Source organism: Homarus americanus, unplaced genomic scaffold, assembly GCF_018991925.1.
Source record: "Homarus americanus isolate GMGI-L3 unplaced genomic scaffold, GMGI_Hamer_2.0 scaffold48354, whole genome shotgun sequence".
NCBI lineage: Eukaryota > Metazoa > Arthropoda > Malacostraca > Decapoda > Nephropidae > Homarus > Homarus americanus.
In genome coordinates this window covers 7513992-7533764 of record NW_024723833.1, presented here as the reverse complement: position 1 = coordinate 7533764, position 19773 = coordinate 7513992, and the positions used below count along the sequence as shown (strand labels likewise).

At 42.1% G+C, this 19773-nt stretch overlaps 1 protein-coding gene across 1 annotated transcript in view; it reads left to right on the top strand.

The window, feature by feature from the left end:
• The first annotated feature begins 13882 nt into the window (after positions 1–13882).
• Positions 13883–19773, top strand: part of LOC121863852 (protein masquerade-like) — a 37861-nt gene continuing 31970 nt past the window's right edge. The window contains 1 exon segment of the mRNA XM_042362737.1: positions 13883–13956. The gene's annotated coding sequence lies outside the window, so the exon portion shown is untranslated.

Genomic DNA, 19773 nt, shown 5'->3' with positions numbered 1-19773 from the left:
GATTTAACCCTTGATGTTCGTCCGTTATGGCAGGTATCCGGTATACAGAGGGTCTACATATGGAGGTTGTGTTCATATTTGTATCATTATTTATTCATTCAGTCTTTATTGTTATTCATACACCAGTGTTAAATCTGTCGTGTAATTGTAGGATAATATATACAATTAAATGTATATTGATATTGAATAAATATCTTCGGTCGTAAACCAATAATATTATATAATTATTTAGTCATTTACCAATATATATCTAATATAATTAATCGTCTTCCAATAATTCACTTCCGGTAATTATATTAATTCTTAGCAATAGTTAACACCGTATATTTAATCATAAATAACTAATATGGTCATTATAAATGATCTAGTTTATGGTGATAGGGATAAACAGGCATAATTAATTGTAGACTATTAGTAAACTTTATATATTAATTGTAAACATTTCATAAGCTAGAACATAACAATCCGAAACAATCCTAAACAAACTATAATTAACTAGAGACCCATAGAAGACTTCAACAAACTTCTATCTAACTATATACCTCTTTTTAACACGTAGGTATAATTAATTAGAGGCCTAACTAATTATATATCAGTAAAACAAACATTGAACCTGTATATATCCTACCAGTTCCTCAGCCCAGCGTCCACCACCTTCACGGGGACACAGAGAGGCTACCAAGTGTCGAGCCAGGGAAGGAAATGTTGCCACCTGACATATTGGTACAGGTGAACGTACTCCCCCTCCCTCTACAGACCACAGGTAGACTGGTGGGGCGGAGGGGGGGGGGGTGAGGGGATGAGAAGGAGAGGGAAGGGTGAGGAGATGAAGAGGAGGGTGAGGGTGGGGGGTGATGGGTGGTACAATGAGTGTCGATGGGGTATGAGTGAAGATGATGGGTTATGGTGGGGTAAGGGTATAAGGCTGAAGGTGATGGGGTGGGATGGGGTCAAGTTGAAGGTGATGGGTGGGATGGGGCCAAGGTGATGGGGTAATGGGGTAGGGTCGCATGATCTAACACTCACTTAAAGTTACGAGTAAATCACTATTAATTCTCAAAAGTTTGTACCTGTAGCTTAATATGTTTTTTCTTCTAAATGGATATGTAGGAACACATCTTACTACACACACACACACACACACACACACACACACACACACACACACACATTTTGTCGGGTTAAAACGCTTCACGTGTCTTGCGGGGAGAGGGGGTCTTCCAATAATTAAGGGAATCTGTGAATTGTTTTAGAGGTTATTTGGAGGTGAAGGGGGAGGGGGAGGAGGATGAGGAAGAGGAAGAGATCAGTGATGTTTCGTTGTCCTTGTCAGCAGGTGGTGTCGGGTATGTATTTAAAATATAGGCGTGATTCTCCTTAATTAGTAAAAACAAATCATAATGGCAAAAAAAATAGTAAAACAAATAATATATATATATATATATGCAAGTAAATCACTGTGTGTGTGTGTGTGTATGTGTGTATTTTTATAACCATCTCAAACGCTTAGTATAGGTTACACACAGTTAAGACTTATTAGCCTGGAAACTTAGATTGTTTTAGGAGGTGGGGGTGGGGGATCGAACCAAGGACCAATGAGTGAGTTTACAATATTCAGAACAGAAAAAAGTTAGAGAGAGCAGGAAATACCTATCCACATACCACCCACCCAGCACCGCCCTCCCCACCCACCCAGCACCGCCCTCCACACCACCCAGCACCGCCCTCCCCACCCCTCAGCACCCACCCTCCCCACCCTCCTTTCCCACCCTCCCCACCCCGCTCAGCACCCGCCCTCCCCACCCTCCTTCCCACCCTCCCCACCCACTCCTTCCTCCTCCCCACCCCTCAGCACCGCCCTCCACCCTCCAGCACCACTCCCCACCCTCAGCACCGCCCTCCCACCCACTCAGCACCACCCTCCCACCCACCACCAGCACCGCCCTCCCCACCCACTGCTTCCTCCCTCCCACCCACTCCTTCCACCCTCCCCACCCTCCCACTTCCTCCCTCCCCACCCTCACTTTCCTCCCTCCCCTCCCCACCCACCCAGCACCGCCCTCCCCACCCACTCAGCACCACCCTCATTAAAAAATTCCCTCTTTCAATCACTTCTTAATAAAAGAAATAATTACTACAGAACCGTCAATTATAAATCCCTTTTGTAGGTGAATGAAAGTGTAATTAGGATAAACACAGAGTAATTAACGCCCGAGGAAGGAAGTTAAATAATGTATAGTAAAAAGCCATTAAGGGATAATTAGCGTAACCCGGAAGTGATATAACGGACCCCGGAAATATTAGATTGTTATTATTGGTTTGGTTAGAATGTTAGGAGTGAAGAATGAGGGAAGTGGAAGAGAGAGGAATGAGGGAAGAGGAGGAGAGAGGAATGAGGGAAGAGGAGGAGAGAGGAATGAGGGAAGAGGAAGAGAGAGGAATGAGGGAAGAGGAAGAGAGAGGAATGAGGGAAGAGGAAGAGAGAGGAATGAGAGAAGAGGAAGAGAGAGGAATGAAATAAAAGGAGGATGGATGTGGTAAGACGAATGAGGGAAGAGGAGGAATGAGGGTAGAAGAAAAGGGAATGGGGAAAGAGGAGAAGACAGGAATGAGAAAAGAGGACCAGAGAGGAAGAGGAGGGAAGTGAGGAAAGAGAGGGAGGAGTGAGGGAAGTGTGTCATTAAGCGGATCACCGAGTAACGGAACCCAGGCCTCCTCCTCCTCCTCCTCCTCCTCCTCCTCTTTCTCTTTCTCTTCCTTTGCTTCTTCTATTCCCTACTTTACCTTTCTCTCTCCTCTCTTATTCCCCCCTTCTCTACCTTCTCCTTCCTTCTCATTTCTTTCCTCCTTTTCCTCTTCTTTCTCTAGTAATATATTTTCTTCATTTCCTCCCTCTTGTCTTTAATTCCTTCCTTCCTTCCTTCCTTCCTTCCTTCCTTCCTTCTTTCCTCTCTCTCTCTCGTATAATATCTGAAGCAGTTGTCATTTCCTTTCTTTAATTAAGTAAACATTAGGTAATAACTATGTAAATAGACATGAAAAATACATACATACATAAATGCATATATCTAAACATACATACATATAAACGTACATAAGCATACATACATACATACATACATACATAAATAAACATACATACAAACATACATAGACTGACATACTTACATAGACTGTCATACATACATACATACATAGACTGTCATACATACATAGACTGTCAAACATACATAGACTGACATACATACATAGACTGACATACATACATACATACATAGACTGACATACATACATACATACATAGACTGTAATACATAGTTATACAAGAGAGGAAGAAGCGGGCGGATCGAAGACACATACCTGGTATAAGAACGTTAATAGGAGGAAATAACAGTAATTAATACAACTATTACCTGGTAGAGAAGGTGTGGGGGTTCTGCTGCTGCTCTCTCTCTCTCTCTCTCTCTCTCTCTCTCTCTCTCTCTCTCTCTCTCTCTCTCTCTCTCTCTCTTTAATGTATCTATGTCTCCCACTTCTTGAATCTCTCCCTGTGTAGATATTTATCTTTTATTTATTTTTCATAAGTAGTAAACAAAACATTTGGCGAACTTAAACATTTCTAATAACAAGTCATTTAATTGACATAAACATTTAATTAACATAAACATTTATAATAACAAAACATTTAGTTGATATAAACATTTAATTAACACAACATTTAATTAACATAAACATTTATAATAAAACATTTAATTAAGGAACCATATAACAACCTGGTAACGTGAGAATTAGATAGATTAAACAACCATACGACATTATACCTTGATATTAATTACAACTAAGAATTATATGCCTTCTCTCTTAACCATTGTACACTTATTACCTTCCTTCCTTCATTCCTTCCTTCATTCCTTCCTTCCTTCCTTCCTTCCTTCCTTCCTTCCTTCCTTCCTTCCTTCCTTCCCAGAGGTCGTGTGCCGCCCCAGCAGAGTGAAATACCTCGTAAAATATCTGATTGTCTAACGGAACTGTGGAAGGTGACGGCAGCCTTAGCGTCAGTAATGGTTATGTACGTTTGGGGGCACCGTCAGGAGGAAATAACGAAGGTGTGTTACATAAAGTAGATGACGTTTGGGCAGTGATTGTTGGTGGTGGTGGTGTTATTGTTTTTTGTTATTATTGTTGTTATTATTATTTTTTTTTATTATTGTTTTTTTTATTTATTGTTTTTGTTGTCATTATTATTACTTCGAGTATTGTTGTATTTTTCTCTCGAGTCGATGTGTCTAGGTTACCTTCTACCTACCTGGGTCTTACCTGCAAGGTCAGCGGTCAAGTATGTGACTCAACTCTTGAGAATTTTAGGTCGACAAAGAGAGCTGCAGGCGGTGGTGGGTGTCGGGGTACCTATTGTTACAGCTCGGAGACAACCCACAGCCCACACCCCAATACAACCCATACACACCCCCAACACAACCCACACACCCCCAACACACACACCAACACACCACCCCCAACACAACACAACCCCCACACACCCCCAACACAACCCCACACACCCCCAACACAACCCCCACACACCCCCCAACACAACAACACAACCCCACACCCCAACACAACCCCACACCCCCAACCCCCCAACACAGCCCCCACACCCCAACACACACCCCCCAACACAACCAACCCCAACACAACCCCACACCCTAACACCCCACACCCCCCACACACCCCCAACTGGCCCCACACCCCCAACACACCCCAACACACCCCCCCACACACCCCCCTGCAACCCCACACCCCAGCACAGCCCCCCAACACACCCCACACACACAACCCCCCCAACACACCCCCAACACAACCCCAACACAACCCCAACACAACCCCCACACACCCCCAACACAACGGCGTCACCGGTGTTTTTATTACCGTTGTATATACTTATAGATTACTGTATATATTGTATCCTGTGCTTAATGTATATTGTATCCTGTTTTATATATCACTTGACACGCCATGATATAGGAAATAAAATAAGGTGTGAGGATATTTATTATTTCTCGATATGTATTTCTTGGTGAAGGTTTGTATTGTATATTGAAGTGAAGTTTGTCATGTTAATAGTCACCCAAACAACTCACTTTGTCTCGTAATGGCGGTGGGTCAGAGGCAGCGGGAGCATAGTTTATTATTAGATTAGAAAAAGGAAAGAGATGTGTGTGTGTGTGTGTGTGTGTGTGTGTGTGTGTGTGTGTGTGCCTCGTGAGTGACCCACCAGATGTTGCTACCAAGCTGCTGGGCTAATGTAGTGTTGTTGTTGGTGGTGTTATTGTTATATTTTTATTGTTCATATTGTTTTTGTCGTTATTTTTGTTATTGTTGTTATTGGTGGTGTTACTGTTGGTGTTATTGTTGTTATATTTGTTGTTATTGTTTCTGGTAGCCAAACTCTCTACAACACCACTTGTACTTCACCACCACCACCAAAGACCGTAATTTCATAAGTATTCACCAAAGTCGGTAATTTAGTCGTTATTTTAAGAAAGTCGGTAATTTAGCAGTTAGTAAATTCGGTGATTTCGATCGACATACAAACACACGAACTGTATAAAGTTGATTCTTAAGAACTTGGTCACTTTTTCCTTTAACTCTGAATAACAAAACACAAGTGATTATGATACAGTAGAGTCAAAGTGTAATTACCTATCCATCTTTATTTCCTTTTACCTCAAAATGTGTGTGTGTGTGTGTGTGTGTGTGTGTGTGTGTGTGTGTGTGTGTGTGTGTGTGTGTCATGATCTGGGAAAGTTCTCATATACACAAATCAAATGTAAAAAAACGCACAATACCTTTTGAATAGAAACTCCTTTTTAAAATGAAGTTCAGTTTTTTAATATTTCTGGTGGCAATTACTAGAGAATTGCCGGAGGACCAACTGCTGCAGAAGCATGAGGCGGTGTGTTGCTGCTCATTCACCAGCCCCTTCGTCAGCGAGGACCAGGTGGAGAACGCCGAGTCGCCTGCCAACAGCGCCCAGACCGTATCACCCTCCCCTGAGAACCTTCCTGACCGTGAGGAGGACGTGAAAGATCTCCTCCTCCGTCTCAAAGATTTTTTATTTTGCAAAATGTTCCTCTGTCAGTGCCCATGCTGGAAATCCGGCCGTGACCAGAACAACACCGATTCCTCCTCATAAATTAGCGCCGCCGACCGCAACTGGCTCTGGGGACCCCAAACACGCAACAAAACGGCCTCGCCGAAGAACAAGACGTACCAGGCCAAGGGAAAGAAACACCCAGCTTTGGCCAAGAGAGAGGCCAAGGGAAAGAAACACCCAGCTTCGGCCAAGAAGATAAATGCCCTGGCCAAGAGAGAGGTCAAGGGAAAGAAACATCCAACTTCGGCCAAGAAGATAAATGCCTTGGCCAAGAGAGAGGCCAAGGGAAAGATGACCAAGAAGGAAATTAAGGAATTAAAACAGGCTTTGAAAAAGAAGATTGTCTTGGTTTCCAAAAAAATGTTCGCCTACCTGTGATGACCTCCACCACCACATTACATTGTTTTCCCGGCTAAAGCTGCGGTCACACGAGCGCTTTTGCGCGGGTCATTGAATAAATAACAAGGCAAATTAATATAACTGCCTCAGTATTTATCACATACCTATGTTTACACAATGTCCCTCTACAGCTATGCACTTGTCCCATCTTTGTACGAGTTTTCGTATTCCTGTGGCGAAAAATATTTTCGGCTGACTGTAACCAATTTCGGATTTTTTTCACCTCTTCATTATTCGAAGAAAAAAAAATCCACGTCAAGCTGCTAAGAGCAGACCAAACATGTGGTAGTCTGATGGTGCGAGATCTGGACGGTATGCAGGGTGTGGCAAAATCTCCCAGCTCAGTCTTTTAATAATTTCCTGTGTACGAGTATGCTGTGGGGTCGTGCATTGTCTTGCAGAATAATATTGCCTTTTCATTGCTAGCACAGGACGCTTCCGACTATGGTTGGCTTGATCTCGTTTTGTTGGTGGTACGCGGCGCCGCTCTTCAAGATAGTGGCAGTATATTGGTCCACTTATAGCCCAGAAAAGAGTAAGCATCACTTTATTCGCTTAACCCTTTGAGTCCTGGGAGTTATAATATCACGGGGTCACAATATCACTGGGGTTAAAATAACACGGTTGACGTGAAGTAATAAAAATAGCAGCATCTCCGTCTCCCCTCTTTCTCCCCTTGACAGTCCCTCAGGTCAGAGTGATGTACACAGGACGCTCCCTCCTCCCTCACGCACACAAATGTTAGTGGATTACATACAGTATTATCGGTGCAGAAACAACAGTAGAGGTACAGATGATATATGATACTGGTACAAGTGCAGGTACAGGAACAGGTACTACATGTTTCAATAAAATACGAAGATCATTATAGATCATGGTTGTTTTTTAGTAAATATATACAAATTAAGCTCTATATACAGGTATGGAAACAGGTATATACATTTTCTAGTACAGGTGTTAAAACAGGTATATACACTTCCTAGTACAGGTGTGAAACAGGTATAAACAGTACATTTCTTAGTACAGGTGTGGAAACCAGTATATACACTTCCTAGTACAGGTGTGAAATGGCTAAATTATATTGTAAGGATAGACATTTAAACTATATTTATTACCTAGAATAAAGTCTTAACTATTCTCTGATTGGTAACATTCAATATAGCCATAACACCTTGGAAAGAGACTTCATAAAGCAACAAACACGAGAAATTTAGTTAACACAATACAATTCTTTAGTCCGCCATGAAAAAAAATTACATTTTCTCTGAAGCGACAACACTGACACCGGTGCTTTCATGAGTCCAGATTATCAATATGTCCCAACGTTAAATACTGTTTACTACGTCTGGGGAACTGGAAACTAACGAACGAAATTGGCAGCCTACATAACCTCTGAATTATACAAGGACATTACCTTTATTATTTGATGTGTTCTCTGTTTGGAAGTTTAACGTGTTAGTAGTAGCCGTTGAGAACCCTGACCTTGTATAAAAGCAACAACGAGTTTCTAGGTTTCTTGGAAGTAACCCAGACTGCTCAGTAACGGCGAATACGGAACGAGAGAGAGAGAGAGAGAGACCGTAGGAGGACGTTGGATGTCTTGCTCCTTGGAAAATTATCCTTCAAGTCTGGCATCTAATTATGAAACAGAAAACCGTTCCTGACCTGACATTATGGTAGTCTATGGTGGAGCCCCCGGCGGCGGACGCTCACGGTGACATGTAATTGGGGGAAAAAATTACATGGTTGGACAAAAAAAAAAAGAAAGAAAAAAAAGTACTGACTGAAGGGGACCATCTCCTACCTGACATACTGTAGGCCTGTACATGGTTGACGCCGTTGTCGGGGGTAGAGGAAAAAAACTACTTTAATCTGCCATCAGTTGGTTCAGACTACATGATTAAAATACCATAGTAATTTCATATCATTGTGAGTAATATTGTGTTTAGTGTTGACATCGTGTACAGTATATCAGATAAGAAAACGAGTTAAAAACATGTGTAAAGGTAACGACTAGTAATTTTATACCATTGCGATATTAAAGGATCTGTGTTGTATTGTTGCACATAGCTTGGTACTTACAGAAGGACGTGAATGAAAGTCTTGCTCTCACACACTGCACCTGTTGGTAGACCACACAGGAGCTATTTATAACCAGTTTAGTTAATAGCTCCCAGCTAGTTGTGGCGGCCTCTGGTGTTGTGCTTTGTAAATAGGCTTTCTACTTTCTTTCACAGTAGTTTTGGCTTTTCCTATTTAATGTGTTATTTCAAGGTCATGATGTCTCGTGTATTTTTTTTTACACAACCTCAACAAAAGCCTTCATTTCGACATTTTCTTTTTTATATCATCAGTCTTTTACCTTCCTCAATAGAGACTTGTGTGCCTTGGCATATAGTTATTTTGGATCAAGAGAAAATACATCCCCTGCTGCCCCACCTTCAGGCCCTGGCAAGAAGAGTTATGTGCCTTATAATTCCTTCTTCAGGTTCTTGATCAAGGTCTTGTATTGAACCCCAGTGAGCCTCGGCAGATATTTAGTCTACAAATTATATGTATCTTGGTTTTGTATTCTAAAAGCCAGAGCAATTTGACACACACTCTCTCTCTCTCTCTCTCTCTCTCTCTCTCTCTCTCTCTTTTTGTTGTTGTTTTTAGTTCATTTGTCTTATTTATTTCAGTTTAGAGACGAGGATTATCATTCACTGTGTTTTAGGAAATGAATAATATTGTTCTCTCTACATATGTGGTGGGTTTATCATCATTGGTTTAATACTTGTTACTTCTGCAGCAATAATACAGGAAGCGGTACAGTAATTTAGGTCTTGTGTGTTTGTATGTCATGTCAGTTAGAGCTGTAGATAGCTTTGTGTCTGATGGATGTTACACGACTTGAGATACTAGAACGGGAAGAAGAAATGTTCATCGTATTTATAAACCAAGAACTGTTTATTTTTTGTATCTTGACAATAATAAATTTGACTTTTTTTTATTCATTGTATTCAGGTTCTGGACGCGTTTTGGGTGTTATCAGCGACCCCAAGATGATGTGTTGATAAACCTCGTATTACTATCGGTCAACGTGATGAGTAGTAACCACAAAACAACCACGTGAGGACTCTTGAGTAACCTGGGGACACTCTTGAGTAACCGGGGGCACTCACCAGGGACCAACCATCACTGGACACTGAAGGAGGAAGAGGAGGTGAGTGGTGTTGCCTCTTTTTATACTTTGATCCAACCCTAACGGATATAAGTAACTCACTCACTCACTCACTCACTCACTCACTCAGTAACTCACTCACTCACTCAAACATTATAAAACATAAATATTATCTATCTTCAGAGTAAATTAAGGTCAGGTTAGGTTACGGAAAAGTTATGGTGGTGAGGTAGAAATGTCTGTCACTAATAAACAATGGTATTTGTTCTAGTTATCGTGTGGTTGTTGTTGTTATCATCTACCTTAATAGTGGTTAATAATATGAGTGATAATAATAATAATAACAACAACAACAACAACAACAACAACAACAACAACAACTATTTTCGACCTGTTACCATTAACTACAACAACTACAAACAAACAAACAAACACACACACACACACACACACACACGACCCAGAAAGCGCCACCAACAACAGTTAGTCGCAGGTGACCCACACAGCACTACCTTGGTCCTCTCTCTCTCTCCCTCCCCTCCCCTCTCTCTTCCCCCTTCTCTCTCTCTTCCTCCCCACTCTCTTCCCCCTTCTCTCTCTCTTCCTCCTTCCCTCTCTACTACTACTACAACTACTACCACAACTACTACCAGGACCGCTAGGTAACATACCACCAACCTAGTTACCGGTCCTGCCCCCCCCCTCCCCCACACACATCTCTGTTGTTAATATGACCACTGATACTTCACAACACACACTTAGCATTGACTTACGCCGTTATAAACAGTAACGCCGTCACCCCCGAGTGAGTTAGAAGACTACTAGATATTCTCAAAGTATTATTATTGTTGCTGTACTGTACTAGCTGATGCCCCTAAGTGATGCTAGTGATGAGATTAAAGTACTTTTTTTTTACTTTGTGAAGAGAGTGCCTGGTGTGGATGTTATTATTGTTGTTATTATTATTATTATTATTATTGTTATTATTATTATTGTTATTATTATTGTTATTATTATTGTTATTATTATTGTTATTATTATTATTATTATTATTATTATTATTATTGTTATTATTATTGTTATTATTATTATTATTATTGTTATTATCATTTTTATTATTATTATTATTGTTATTATTGTTGTTATTATTATTATTATTATTATTGTTATTATTATTATTGTTATTATTATTGTTATTATTATTGTTATTATTATTGTTATTATTATTATTATTATTATTATTATTATTATTGTTATTATTATTGTTATTATTATTATTATTATTGTTATTATCATTTTTATTATTATTATTATTGTTATTATTATTGTTGTTGTTGTTGTTGCTCAGCTGACACACATACACGACTTATTTCAGTTCATTTAAAAATTATCTAGCCTAACCTAACTCCTTCAGGTAGCGTGAGGTTGTTTAATCCTCAAGTGAAATAAGCTGGGGTACATAATCAAGTGAAATACCCTGATGTTACTAGTTAAGCTGGGGTACCTATTCTTTTAGTGAAATAAGCTGGGATACCTAATAAAGTGAAATGAGCTGGGGTGTCTAATCAAGTGAAATAAGCTGGGGTGCCTAATCTTCACGTGATCCTAAGAGACTGAACACACAAACCTTGGAAGACCCAGATGGAAGTGCCTAGGTCAGCGGTGTACGGGGACAACAGTTATCTGGCCAGGGGTCTGAGTGACACTGCCTCATTTGCATAATTATATATGTGTGTTATTACGGTAGCCATAACGGTAGAAGGCTCCAACTTCTACCATCACTGGCCTGTATCTGGAAGGAGGCGCACATCCCCACCCTATCCCAACACATCCCACCCCATCCTACTTTACTCCATCCTACACCACCCCTAACACACTCCACCTCACCCCACCCAAACACACCATATCCCCAACACACCCCACCCACAATACACCCTACCCACAACACACCCTACCCACAACACACCCCACTCCACCCACACCCCACTCCACCCACACCCCACCCACAACACATCCTTAGAGAGAGAGAGAAAAGAAAGATAGATAGATTAGTACAGTAGTAGTGGCAGTATTAGTAGTAATAGTAGTAGTTACCAGTTATATTAGTACATTAGTAGTTATAGTAGTAGCAGCAGTAGTAGCAGATACAGTAGTAGCAGCAATAGTAGTAATCGTAGAAGTAGCAGTAGTAGTGATCATAGAAGTAGCAGTAGTAGGAGTAATCGTAGTGGTAGTATTATTAGCTGTGAAGATATATCATTAAAACTGTCCAGTAATCCGTCAAAAGTTCCCGTACATGAAGGTCGCTGTCACCTGAGGCAGTATACAGGTGAGAGAGCCTTAGTGTGTACTCTGGGCACTTGGCTTAATCCCTTTGTTCGTAAGTGGTCTCAAAATAAACTACAACCACATGTTTTATTGTTGTAACGTGTGTGTGTGTGTGTGTGTGTGTGTGTGTGTGTGTGTGTGTGTGTGTGTGTGTGTGTGTGTGTGTGTGTGTGTGTGTGTGTGTGTGTGTGTGTGCAGGCTGCTAAATCAATGTACATCTCACGAAGACATTTGGTGGCACTTTAAGTTGAACGAAACGCGCACACAGACATGAATCATGCCAGGACATGGCCCATACCCCACCATATCCTCCACTACCATACCCCCATACCCCCATACCCCCCATTACCATAATATCATGAACCATTACCATACTATCATGAACCATAACTTAATTAATAGTGGGTCTCTCTCTCTCTCTCTCTCTCTCTCTCTCTCTCTCTCTCTCTCTCTCCTCTCTCTCTCTCCTCTCTCTCTCTCCCTCTCTCTCTCTCTCTCTCTCTCTCAGTAAGCTTACATACATGCAGATACATTCCTCCATCATTAAGTCATACCCACTGATAAAATTGACCCCTTCCTCTCTTAATGGTGTGTGTGTGTGTGTGTGTGTCAGCTGTGTGTGTGTGTGTGTGTGTGCGTGTGCATTATTGTGTGTGTGTGTGTGTGTGTGTGTGTGTGTGTGTGTGTGTGTGTGTGTGTGCGTGTGTGTGTGTGTGTGTGTGTGTGTGTGTGTGTGTGTGTGTGTGTGTGCGTGTGTGTGTGTGTGTGTGTGTGTGTGTGTGTGTGTGTGTGTGTGTGTATCCTTAACTCCCGTGTACACTATCAGCTCCGCTCTTACTTTCACCAGCATCACACCCTGTTCTTGTGACTCACCTGAAGGGAATTCCCCGGGTTGTGTACTTTCCTCGATCACCTGATGATTAAACACCCTAATGTAACTTGGAGTGGGGTTAGGTTAGGTTAGGTTAGGTTAGGTTAACATTTGGTTAGTTTACTCTTAATTTGAAATAAATTAGGTTAACAATTCATATAATCCGGATAGGTTAATTTTGGGTTAACTTTAATTATGTTAGATGTTTGTTAAGGTTAATTTAGTTAATATTATGTTAAATTTGGTTCCGGGTGTTGGTTAAAGTGAGTCACCCGCCTGTCATTGTCTTATTTAACGTGTTAGTGGCTTCAGTGACACCTGGGGAAGTTCCTCTCTCTCTTATGACACTTTCCTGGGCCAGTGACGTAGATCTGGTGGTAGGGAGTGGGGTAGTGAGAAAGTGAGAGGAAGGTAGGGAAGGTGAGAGGGAGATAAGGAGAGTGAGACAGGTAGGGAAGGTGAGAGGGAGAGGGAGATAAGGAGAGTGAGAAGGGTAGGGAAGGTGAGAGGGAGAGGGAGATAAGGAGGGAAGGGGAGAGGGAGAGGGAGATAAGAAGAGTGAGACAGGTAGGGAAGGTGAGAGGGAGATAAGGAGAGTGAGACAGGTAGGGAAGGTGAGAGGGATATTAAAAGAAAGAGGGAGAGGAGGATAGGCAGGGTGAGAGGAGGTAAAGAGAGTGAGAGGGAGGTAGAGAAGATTAGAGGAAGATAATAAGAGGATGGAGCAGTAGAGAGAGAAGGTCGATAGGGAGATAGTCAGGTGTGTGTGGGGGGCAGACAGGAAGGGAGGTCGATAGGGAGATAGTCAGGTGTGTGTGGGGGGGGGGGGCAGACAGGAAGGACAGGGGGAGGGGAGATAAGGGAGGGAGGAAGGGGTGGGTGCTCAGGTAAGGTGGTGTGGGGGTTGAGGGTGGAGGGGGGGAGGGTGGGGGTTTAGAGGCAATGAGACTGGCAGAGGTTCAGTAGAGGCGTGACTGTCGTACCGATCACACGTTGTTCCGAGGCTCTTCTCTTGTAACACACACCGCTACTGCTAACTAGGTAATGTATACGGCTATGGATAAATGCCTTTGTATGGTTTATTATTATTATTATTTCCTTCCTTCTTTCATTCGTTCCTTCCTTTTTTCCTTCCTTCTTTCATTCGTTCCTTCCTTTTTTCCTTCCTTCCTGTTTTCCTTCCTTCCTTCCTTCATCCCCCTTTTCTTCCTTCCTCTGTTAATGTTCTGTGTGTTCTTTTCGTTTTCTTGTTATTTTATTGTTCTCTCATACTTACAGTGTGTTCATTTCCTGTTCTCTTTGTTTTGTTCTTTCCTGTTATCTTATTTATGTGTTATGTCTGTTCTTCTCTTCCTGTTGTGTTCTGTTCGTGTTCCTCATTGTTCTTCTTATAACCGGCAATTGAAGATCCGATGTAAGAACATTTGTTCGTTGTTCTTTATGTTAGAGTTAAGTATAACACCAGATTCTTTTTCTGTATTTTAGTCTCTCTCTCTCTCTCTCTCTCTCTCTCTCTCTCTCTCTCTCTCTCTCTCTCTCTCTCTCCAGTTCTTGTATGTAATTATGTTAGACGTTCAAGAACTATCACCTCCGGCCTACTCCACTCCGACCAACCCCTCCGACCAACCCCTCCGACCAACCCCTCCATTAGCCCTCCAAATAACCCCTCCGACCTACCCCACTCTAGCCAACCCCCACTCCGACTTACCCCAGTTGTTCAGTGTTAATATCTGTGTCAGGGAGTGAGTGAGTGAGTCAGTCAGTCCAATCAGTTAAAATAGGTGTAATTGAATTTGGTTGAGTTTGAAGGCCTAGTAAGTTATTGTAGAGAGCTGCTGGCCCGCCACTACTACTGTATACTGAGTCCTCCTGTGTTGTTGTCTGTAGAATTGATCAAAGTCTCAGTTTAGATGAAGAGAAGTTTGTGTGGGTTGAAGATGTCAGGTGTGTGTGTGTGTGTGTGTGTGTGTGTGTGTGTGTGTGTGTGTGTGTGTGAGTGAGACCGGGTTGAGCCATCTGTTGTGTGGAGCCGGCTGGTGGTAGTGGTGGTTGGTTGATGGTGGTGGTTGGATTGATGGTGGTAGTGCTGGTTGGTGGGTTGATGGTGGTAGTTGGGAGAGAAGAATAATGGTGAAGATATTAATGTGTGTTTGTTAATGGTGGTGAAATAATAGTGGTTGTGTAAGGGAGGAGTGGTTGGTGGTAGTGGTGGTGTAAGGGGGAAGTGGTTGGTGGTGGTGGTGTAAGGGAGAGTGGTTGGTGGTGGTGGTGGTGTAAGGGGGGAGTGGTTATGGTAGTGGTGGTGTAAGGGGAGGGTTGGTGGTGGTGGTGTAAGGGGGAGTGGTTGGTAGCAGTGGGAGCAAGGGGGAGGGTTGGTGGTGGTGGTGTAAGAGAGTGGTTGGTGGTAGTGGTGGTGGAAGAGTGGTTGGTAGTGGTGGTGGAAGAAGTGGTTGGTGGTGGTGGTGGTGGAAGGTGGTTGGTGGTGGTGGTGTAAGGAGTGGTTGGTGGTGAGTGAATTATGGGGGACTGGTTGAGTGGTAAGGGAAGATAAAGGTTATGGTGTCGATTCTGGTTGGGTGATGATGGTTGTGGTAGGAAGATTGCTGTGTGTTGGTAGTTGTGGTCGCGTAGGTTAGGTTAGATGGTGGTAGGTACCGCTAAGAACCCCCACACGCGGATCCGACACCTCCACACACACACACACACACACACACAAATGACCTTGACCTGACCTACAGCGACTCCTAGTTGTATCTCAAGAACCTGCTGACCTCTCATAAACGTACGCCCTCCCCCCGTTCCCTTTTAACCTGACCTCTCGTTTGACCTCACTTGGGTCAATCAGTGGGGATCTTAAGTTGGCATTTTTCCCACAATACTCCATGAGATAAGGTCATGGTGGAGGCAAGAGTTAACTCCACCCATTTGACCCCACCAACTAAACTCCGCCCATTTTAACCCCTCCAACTACTGTTTTCATCTGAGGGAAATGTTATATTAAAGAAGGCAACATTCACAAGGAAACTATACTCTTGTTTTCCCCACATTCAGTCATGTAGGTAACTGTTTGGTGGCTTTTTTTATCCCTAACCTAACCTAACCTAACCCAGGACCCTAACACACGGCCGGAGACATGCAAAACCTTTTCTAAGTTATTGTTATTATTATTATCATTATTATTACTTCTATTATTCTTATTTTTATTATTAGTGTTATTATTATCATTAGTACTATTAGTAGGGGTGGTGTGGTTATAGTAACAGTAGTAGTAGACGCTTGTTACATTCATTAAATATCCTGTTTTGGTGTAAAAGAAAGTGTGAAGGATGCTACACTATCGTCCTCATCTCTACCCTTGTGTGTGTGTAAGAGAGAGTAAACATCTGTGGGAGTGTAAAGAAAGCAGAGAGAGTGTGTTTGTTTTAGAGAGAGAGAGAGAGAGATTACGTGTGTGTGTCTGTCTTTGTAACTACAGACTCTATGTAATGAACAAAATTGTGAAGTGTTATGTGAATGTTTCTATTTGTTGTCCTCTCACTTTCTACACTGTCTTGCATTACTCTTCCTATTAGTTCCTCCCTATTGTTTCCTTCCTATTAGAAGGGGTTAAGCCATCGTCCTCAAGGCCGGTTAAGCTATCGTCCTCGAGGGGTTATAGCTTGAAACATGGGTTGAATGGATATAGGAGTGATAGGGGTTGGGTGTAAATGGGACTGCCCGGTATGGGCCAATTGGCCCGCTGCAGTTTCCTTCATTCTTATGTTCTTATGTTAAGTCATCGTCCTCAAGGGATTAAGTTATCATACTCGAGGGGTTAATGGTCAAATCCAGTCTTTTATCCCCAGTGTTATTTTTGGTAATTTGCACACACACACACACACACACACACTCTCAATGCTTGGTTTGGGCATAAAAATATACATACCAACCATATGGCAACACTCAGCCTCTAGTGTTGGGCGTGACGTCAACAGAGGCCTTTCTAGTTAACCTACACTACAGAGGATACATTTACTTCAGTATACTTGTAGGTTAATATTTTGTTTCAGTAATTCTATATGACTAAGACCTTATGCGAATGAAGCAATATATTGGGAAATTAAGTAATAAGGAAAAAAATTTCTTTGTGGTAATAACTTTTAAGTACTGTACTGTATACAGTCCTTGTGACGGCTTACGGGTAACTATACCAGAACCACTTCTGCCACGCACACTAACACAATCTAGGGTGTTTAGGAGTTGCTACGACGTCTCTTGATTTAGGTAACGACATTACAGTTATTATATATTAAGTAAGTTTGTTATTGTGGAACATAATTTGTGGCTAATTTGATGGTGGCAATCGTGTTTTCCTTTAGTGATGTTACGGCGACCTCAAGGAAATGACGAGATGACGAGCACTTTTGTGAAATTTCAGTTATAGATAATAAGCCTCAAAAAATGGTTAGGTGTTTCTTGATAAAATGTGGGAAGTTACTTTATTAATATCAGTTCATTACCTGTGTGAGTGTAACTTAATCTTCCTGTGTTGGTGACCTTCAGTTGGCTCGCTGTGTCATGGCTGTCAAGTGACCGTACACTCGAGGGATGGAGTGTGACTGGCATATAACTGTAACAGAAACAGACTAAAACTAGCGGGCAACTATCAGGAATACATAATGCTGTATAAAGGTGCAGAATATATGACTCCTATAACTGTATATCGTTCATGTGTGTGACTGAAATATAGAGTATGGATGATTTGCAGCTTCACTAATTTGAATGTACTGTACCATAAAGCGATGGGGTTGACTGGAGCTGTTTCTTCCAGTCAAGTCGACCGTTAAACAGTCGAAACGTGGGAGTAACTGTATCTCAATGTAGGCGCGACACAGTTGCTCTAGAGACTGGGGGAGTGTGTCAGTGACTGTGAATGTTGTGACCTGACATACACACACATACACAGAATGAGTGAGTGAGATAGTGTGAGCGGGAGAGAGAGAGAGAGAGAGAGAGAAGGATGAGGTGGGGGAGAGGGGTGGTGGTGGTGGTGGTGGTGTCCCGCAAGGTCAGTATCCCGTTGTGGTTCCCCTTGACATTGACAGTCAGCTACCAGCATTACCACCACGCCTCCGCCTCCTCCTCCTCCTCGTGTACATAGGTGGTTTGTTGCTTCTTCCGCTACACCTAGATGACAATGTACAGCAACAGAAGTACATGTACTTCGTACATGTACAAAAGATGGGTTTCAGTTCAATTGGAGGGTATTTGTGAAGGACAATCTGATGTACGTTTTTGAGGCCGTGTACACGAGGTATAGAATGCGTACATTCAGGGCCGGATTAAGCTTAATAGGGGCCTGAGGGACAGATCAACCTGGGCCCCTACCCTCAAGGTTATATATATAGCAAGAACAAAATATACCAAAATTTATCAATGATTTCATCATTATTAAGCTTCTGCAAAATAACACATTCAATGTTCATAAGAGACAGAAAATTGAGACGTTGCTAGGACATCGTTGAACGAAGTTCATGTTTTATACGCTTCAACTTCGAGAATGTTTGGATTTGGGGGCCCCTTAGAGTCGGGGGGGCCTGAGGCCAGTGCCTCATGGTTAATCCGGCACTGCGTACATCAGGTGGAACAGTGGAGGTGTAGAGGAGAGACAGTGGAGGTGTAGAAACGATAGAAACAAGAAGACTATTTTGAGGTGAATATTTTATAACGTAAAGCGAGGTTCTGTAATCTATGAAATTCCCTACACTAGGTGGAAGGTGTAGACAGGGTGTAGCAGTAAAATAGTGTGACCGCTGTGCTCCACTTGCCCTACACCTGCCCTGCTGCCCCACTCCAACCTAACCTAACCACCCTCCCTCTTCACCTCCATCCAAACACCTTCGTACACCCGGATCAAATGCTCCAAAAAAAAAAAAAAGATAACACAGAAAAAACCCCACTAAATAATATCAATACAAACTACACATTTTTGGGGAATATGTTCTATAATACATGATAGTTTTCCCAAGTTAGTGAGAAGATTTTATTGTTAGTTTTCTTTGTGGGTGAACGAAGATTTGAGACACGAATCCAAGAGGTCGCGGGTTTAAACAGGCTGCCCCGATGCCCTTGCCGGGGTGTGTAACGGTTCTATGAGTTGCCAACGAACACTTCATTCTTAAAAATTCCCCGTTATTTTCTCCAGTCTAGTATTTTTTTCCTCGGTATTAACGTGACAGTTTTTTTTAATGAGACATTGTTATTCACGCTGAGGATAGGTTGGATAGTGTGGAGAGATGGTGGTGAAGTTTAGTGACCTCCAGTGTTCACATACAGCAGAGGACGGGTAGGAATTATGGTAGACCCCCCCCCCCTCTCTCACCCACCTCATAGTTGTTACTCTTTATTTACATACCATTGTTTACCTCGTGTACTGTCAGTATATCAAGTTTGGCTTCTAGTGTGTCGTGTAAGGCGGTAAATAAGCACTCACACCCACACCCACAAACACACACACACACACACACACACACACACACACACACACACACACACACACATGCTACAAACATTTTAAACTTGAATAAAAGAAATAAGTTACACGTGACTTGTTCCTTGTGTGTGTAACAGTCGCTTGAAGTTCTGATGCAAGTCAGCTGTGTCTTATAACGGTATAGTGCTATACTGTAGTGTGCGATAAATGATATGATGTAGTGTTATGGTGGTACTTGTGTGGAGTATAAGTCACAATTAAAGTAAAAAAACAAAAAATCATTAAAATCTAGTAAATACTTTCTTTTTTTTTACTTTTCCCAGTCTCACTCACAATGGCGTACAGTGGTTAGAATCATTAGCAAAACACACACACACACACACACA